This window comes from Schistocerca serialis, chromosome 11 (genome assembly GCF_023864345.2).
Source record: "Schistocerca serialis cubense isolate TAMUIC-IGC-003099 chromosome 11, iqSchSeri2.2, whole genome shotgun sequence".
NCBI lineage: Eukaryota > Metazoa > Arthropoda > Insecta > Orthoptera > Acrididae > Schistocerca > Schistocerca serialis.
The window spans coordinates 202,785,493-202,793,072 of record NC_064648.1 but is presented as its reverse complement, the minus strand read 5'-3'; positions in this window follow the sequence as shown (position 1 = coordinate 202,793,072).

Below are 7,580 nucleotides of genomic sequence, written 5' to 3'. Positions count from 1 at the left end.
GCATGCACCAGCATCTCCACCACCACCACCACCTCCTTCCCGTTACCCAGTGTGGCTTTCGGCTGTCCTTCTCTTCCGATGACCTTCTCCTTCACATCACTCATCTCCGTTCCAAACAGCTTAATTCCCGTCGCTCCGCTATCTTCCTCTCCCTGGACCTCGAAAGTGCCTATGACCGCATATGGCATTCCAGTCTCCTCTTCAAGCTCCAAACCTTCGCCCTTCCTATTAACTATGTCCGTCTGATCGACTCCTTTCTCTCCTAACGTCCTTCCTACACCTTTTTTCCCTTCGACAGTGTGCCCCAAGGCTCCGTCCTCTTCCCCCCTTCTGCACCTTTTATATACGTCTGACATGCCGCCGCCATCACCCCCCGTCCACCTCCTCCAGTTTGCCGATGACACAGCCTTCCTTGCCCTCGCCCCCACCCTGCAGTGTTCCCAACACCTTCTCCAATCCCATCTTGACCAGTTCACCGCTTGGTGCAACCAGTGGTTGCTTAAGGTCAATCCCTCCAAAACCCAGGCGATCATTGTAGGCAAAACAACCCCTTCCTTCCACCTCCTCGATTTCTATCTAACCATCTATCTAACCATCCTATCGCCCTCACCCCCACCCTTAAGTACCTTAGCGTCACCCTCGACCATCGCCTCTCCTGGACCCCCCATCTCCGGACAATCCGAGCCAAGGCGAGCTTCCGACTCCGTCTCCTCAAGCTCCTTTCCGGCCGTACGTGGGGCCTGGACCCCTCCACCATACTCCACACCTATAAATCCCTCATCTGCCCTATCCTCTGTTACACCCATCCTGCCTGGACCTCCGCCCCCCCCCCCCCCCCCTACCTTTTACAAATCCCTTCAGATCCTTGAACGCCATCCTCTCTGCCTCACCTATCGCATCTGTCTCCCCTCCCCCACACGGATCCTGTATGACCTCATTCCGTTCCCCCACCTCCCTCTTTTCCTCGAACTGATACGGATCCTCTACACCTCCTGTAAACTCGATCCTCCTCACCCGCTTGTCTCACCCATCCTCTCCCAACCCTGCCCGCAGCCGTACCTGTATCTCCACATCCCACCTGCGCTCCATCTCTCCACCCTCCTTACGCTCTCCCAAGGTGGCTTCCGCCAGCTGCCCCTTCCTGATGATGCCCTCCTCCCCTCCATCTACCCCTCCTACCAACTTTGATCCTCCCTCCCTATTCCTGTGTTTGTCCCTTTGGGCACCCTCCCTCCCTTCTCTCCCCCTTCCCTCCCTCCTCCCTTTCTCCCCACCCCTCCCCCGGGCTTCCCCTACCTGTGTCCCTCCACTCCTTCTTCCATCTCCTCTGCCATTTGGCATCTTTGCTCTCCCCTCTCCCTCCCCCTCTTGGCAGGTCCCCGGACTTGCACACGTTACATGGAAATTCACGCGCCGGAGATTATCGCCACCCGTTTCTAGTGTGTGCCGTCGTGTTTTGTGTTTAGTGTTCACCGTTCCGCTCCATCGTTCACATGTGCCATTGACATCGTCCGTGTTTGTGCGTCGTGTCAACAGTTTGTAGTGTAGATTGTCGTCGAGTGTGAACGGCTTCCTGTTTTTTATGTTCCTGTGTCTACTATTTTTTACCTGCCAATTGTTCAAACTCATGTGTCTTCTATATGTTTTATCATTGTTCATTCTTGGGCTGAAGAGCGGCATAAGGTGCTGCTCCCAGTCTACCTGTTGTAGTATGGGTATCAAAATCACAATAAAGGAAAAGAAAAAAAAATCATTTTCTGTAAAATGTACTTTTTCACATATTTCATTATCGTGTTTTCTCATTTCATCATAAACAGATTTCACGACTACCGTTCATGATTGTTCACTATCTCCTAACACACTGAAACAATGTACGACAAAAGAGATTATTCAGATAGTTAAGCGAGACAAAAATTTAAAATGTGATTTGGTAGCAGGTACAGGAAAACCGTAAGAATGCAAAGGCTTGGGGGGGAAGTGAAGAAAGTGGAAGTCACCTGATAGAATTTCGCACAGAGCATAATGTAATCATCGTCAGCACCTTGCTTAAGAATCATGAAAGACTAATACATATTTGGAACAAAGTTTTCGAAACCAGATTTTAAATTATAAGACATTTCCCAGTGCAGACACAAACCTACAATACCTTATTGGTTACGAGCTGCAGTTTACAACTAAAGAGACAGTAAATGGTAGCAAATTAAGGAAATGGAACTTGAATAAGTCAAGACCCACAGTGTTTTGATAATCTAAAGTTACCGTAGTGCAATGACTGATTGAAACAGAGGAAGGAATCCGCTAGAATACGAATGGATATCTTTGAGAGAAGATGTGGTGAATGCAACAAAGTATGTGAACGGGAAGAAGGTAGAGTAGAAATCGTTAGATAAAACGTGATATATTAAATTTGACAACAGGGAAAAATATAAAAATGCAGCAAATAAAGTAGGACATGGGAAATAGAAATGTTTAAACATGACGTTGACAGAAAGTCGAAAACTGCAACGCGATTTTGCACTTGGAAAACATAGGGGAATGAAAATGAGAAAGAACAAAGAAAACTTTGCTCAAAGGAGAAGCAACTGTCAAAAACTCATTTGGCAAGCCAGAACTAAGCAAATAAGAGAAGGCTAGAAAGTGGAAGGAATATGTAGAGGGGGAGGGGTTGTACAAACTAACATAAGCACAATGTTAGATTCCTGTGAGATGTCTGAACACTCAAGGCAATACTGATCCTACCACTTAGCTAAGTAGACACACTGAAGAACTGCGAGAATGTGTTCATAGAATTTCCATGTTTAGAGAAAGGTTTTGACAATCTTAATTAAAACATTCTTTGAAGCTCTGGAGATGTCATCCATAAAACACAGAGCCATAAGATTATCTACAACTTGTACGGAAACCAAACTGCATTTCTAAGACTTCAATGACTTGAAAGGGAAGCAATAATTGAGAAGGCAGAAGTAGAGAGGATATAAAATGAAGAATGTGAATAGCAAGAAAATCGTTCTGAAAAAGAAAATTTGCTCACATCGAATATAAATTCTAATGATTGGGTACTATTTTACAAAGGTATTTGTGTGGAGTGCAGCCTTGTATGTAAGTGAAATGTTGGCGATGAACAGTTCTGTCAAGAAGACAATGGACACTTTTAAAACGTGGTGATCAATAAGAATGCTGAAGATTAGATATGAGGATCTTGTAACTAAAGAAGAGGAACGGAATTAAATAGAGGAAGAGCAAATTACGGCACAACTTTGACTACAAGAGGGGTAAGTTGAAAGGACATATTATGAGGCGTGAAAGAGTGAGGACAAAGGGGTTGGGTGATAGTATTCTGATAATAATCATCTGTTAAAATGCTATTCTACTATTTTATCTATTAATGTAAGCAGTGAAATTACTCTTCCATGCACTCCTCCACAGAACATTTAAACTAAAACTGAAATCAGCTGAACACCAAATCTTTGAACCACTGTCTGACTACTACTGCATTCATTTTCAACTTTCTATAACTATCAATGGCTAGCCACACACACATACAGATATAAGGAGAACAGAAATAAACAAACATTAGTTTTCAGCACATAATTATTTAGGTTGGCAACATGTACATAAACAAACCAAACAGGAAGGAACATGCGGTGAACACACTGTAGTTACGACTTCAAATCAGTGTTTTCGGTAAAATGTCTACAGCTAGTGACAAAAGAAAAAAGAGCGAATATGAAATTGTTCTTATGTTCCATAATCTAAGTTTTAGTTCAACCTCCAGCATGTGACCAGGTGAGGGGAAATGCAGATGTCCGCCAAAAACTCGATTCACTGTAAGTAATCAGTTATTCACGTAAAAAAAGATGTGAACTGTTTTATAATCTGCAAGTATCACATATCAAAACAAAACTGAATCATTGAAGATTCCACCGACGATGCCTTAAAGTAAAAGGCGAAACGCGTCTTGAAACAATAAAGTACAGTGGATAAAGAAAAAAACGTTTGTTACTTCCAAAGGAAATAGTCAATAGCTGTAGATACTTAGCAAATTACATCTTATGACATACCAGCAAATTAGTCTCGGTTTAACTTCTCATTCCACACGCTGTTAAATGCCGTTTAAAAAGATTCATCTATCCCTTCCGAAAAACTGTAGTTTCTTTCATATCTCGGTAGATAAACGGATTTTGGATATTTATCATGTGACGAAATACATGACTTTTTTCAAGTTATCGTTAGGAAAAAAACACGTTTCGATTTCTTGAACCGTTTGCGAAATTTGCACACGGTTTACGACGAGCAGGACGAAAGTATCGTCCGCCGACATATCATTCAGTATCTCGAGAACGGTGATAGCTATCGTTCTGCTCTCAGCTTTAAAAACAATTTCGATATGTCGACTAAATTTCATACGCAATCATGTATTACCTAAAGTGAACTGTACGCAAAGTTCAGGCAATGAGTTTTTACCTCTGCACACTAATTAAAATTTCGTGTAAAGATTTACGTAAGTGCGATACAGCAAGTAACCACGACGAATAACGAAAAGAAATTCGGTCCTTTATCGAGAGAAGATATCAGGCTGTAACATACCCAAAAATCAAGTTTTTCTACCGAATAGTTTCCTCGGAATCGGATGATAAGTATTTTATAGCTGCCGCCGCGCCAGCGGTTCGGCGAAAGTTGGTGTGGCCCGGGGTTCCGTTCCCGACGTCACGCTCAGCGCGTTCTGTGATTGGCGGCGCGCACCTGGAGCGCGGCGCGCGCCAGCGGAAGTGGTTCGACATGGGCAAACCGCGACGCAGAGCCCGTCGCGCCGCGCCGCTGACGACGTTTCCATGGCAACCACACTGCTGCCGCGATCCCCGTAATTCTATAATCTTAAGTAGCCAGCATTACCAAGTTGCCAATAACAACTGGCAGGTGAGCAGTCTGGATTAATAGCTTCAAAAAGCAAGCAGAGAATACACCCACTTGAGAAATAGTATTAACTATTTCACTCTTCCTTTCGTTCACCGACAGCATTATTATTGAAAGCAATGAATTTCAACGCTAAAAAAAAAAAAAAAAAAAAAACACATTAAGTGCAGAAAATTCATACTAAATATGGTACTTACAAATACTTCAGCCTTTCGCTCGTCCACAACACAGTACGAGGACACGTTGACACAGGACATGCATACACATACAAACACAATAGTCAGTAGTGACTAACAAAATTTCGCGCGCGCCTGATGCACAGCACTTTTACATTAGTAGTCATCTGGTGGCTCCTTATTGGTCGCTAGCTACAGTGCTCAGACAGTGTGGAGGGGAGATGGCTAGACCCTGGGTCAAGTCAGTACTCGCCGCGGCAGCCCTAGTGGGAACCGGCCTTTACACCTCCTGCGCTGTTCTTCCCGCCTGGGTCTTCACTGCTAAACGCGACGACCGCACTGCTATGACTGTGCATAATAAATAATAATAATAATATAAAAATTACCTTCTTGTCATCATAGCAGGAGCGAGGGAAGACTGACTCCAACCAGTTCGAGTAAAAATAGAAATTAATTACACTTGACATCATTAGCTGACAGCGAGTTTCATTCGGTGAGACGAAACAGGTGAAATAATTTTATGCCAAGCAGCTTCCTTTCCACTGTGTTGTTTGCAATCTAGAGCACAAAAAAACATGGAAATCGAGGTATGAATCTAAGCTACTAAGTTTGAAAGTATGCTTGTAATGCAGTTTCACCGAGACCAAAAGCAATGTACAATGCTCAAATTGATGTATGTCATAGAGGATAAGGCCATTTTTATTTATTTATGGTAACTGAAGATGATGAATGTTTTCTAATTTAACACGCACTTGCTAACATCACGTTTATTTTAACTATTGGCATGGATCACATGATCCTCGCCCTCCAAAAATTGCTGTTTCATTTTCACACTAAATTACAATGTAACTATTCCTGGTGCTATATGTAACCAACACATGTACCACAAGAATTGCTGGGTATGAAATATTCTCTTCATAAAATATCACGAAATAGGGGCGCTTATAGCTTTTTATTAACGAAGTAGAAATAAGTAATTGATATAGCTAAGGAAATGTTGTTGTTAACACCATTTTCCTTGTACACGTATTGTTGTGTAATAAAATAATTGTTACCAAAGCACCAGTGTTGCTTGGCGTCGCCAACAGAAGCCAGCACGAATCACCGCTTGGCGAAACCCCTCGACTCTTGTTGCTGTCTGAAGTTCGTAATAGGTAGAAATCGAGTCGTTATAGAGGTGGGCCAAACGGTTATTCTGGAGTGACCGTTATCACAGTTCCAGTTATTCTTTGATAACCGTTGCTTTTAACGGTTATTAGTAACTGTCAAGTTATTTTTCACTAGCGAATACCAAATACTCCAACGTGGCTACAGTTAAATAACGACATAGTTGGAATCCATCAGTTTAGTTAATAGTTATCACTGATAACTTATCAGTATAACTGCGAGTACCGAGTAGTGTGAAATGGCAGGAATGTCGTATGAATCGTGTCATAACCTTAGCTAATTAACTCCGGGTATATTTTAGTTGATGTTAGAACGATTATTAGTGTTTCATATTATATGTATGTAGGTTATCGGTCGCTATTAGAAATATTATCCTCGCAGCTGCAACAGAAAGTTAAGGTTCTGTAATCCCATAAGATATAAAGACATGCAGATCGAAGAGATTGACAGTGTTAAATTTCTGGGATTATAACTCGATAATAAATTCAGTTGGGAAAGGCTTACCACAGAATTGCTAAAGCTCCTAAACAGGTCTGTAATTGCAGTTAGAATGGTGTCAGATGTAGGAGAGACAAATGTAAAAAAGTTTACATACTTTTATTGTTATGTCATGAGGGATCATATTCTGGGGTAACTCATCAACGGAGCAAAAGTTTTTGGCATGTAAAAGCGTGTAAGTCTAATAAAAATCGTTTTTGGTATAAATTCAAGAACACTATGTAGAAACCTGTTCAAGGAATTTCATATTCTAATCACTGCTTTATAGTATATTTATTCCTTAATTAAATTTGTTGCAAGTATTTCCAACCAATAGCACAATACATAGTATCAATACTAGGAATAAGAACAGCAATCTACATAAAGATCTAAAATCACTTACCTTGGACAAAATTTCCTTTCCTGGGGAATGCTTTATCTGTGGATTCCACGTTTTGCTTTTTTTCTGTCTCACACCGAGGCAATAATATGAATCCTTTCGAAACACTTCATCTGTCAGTGCCAGCTGCCTGCTTTGATCTTTTTGCAGTTTAATATCATGACAGTTAACTGTCTGAATAGGTAGGACTAATTAATGAACAAGACAAGATGAGCACTCAAAATGATGGGCTAAGTCTTGCATATAACAACCTCAACATAGCAATGAATGCACCTAACAGAGTTTTTCAGTGTTGCTTAACATAATAGAAAATGAACTGACTTGAGCTCTTTGAAAACAAAAAAGCATATTTTATTCAAAAACGTTCATGCAGTATGCGCAAGTGCTAATAGGCCCAAATGTAAGTAAATCTATACTTTTATTTATCTAAAAACACAGATGATGTG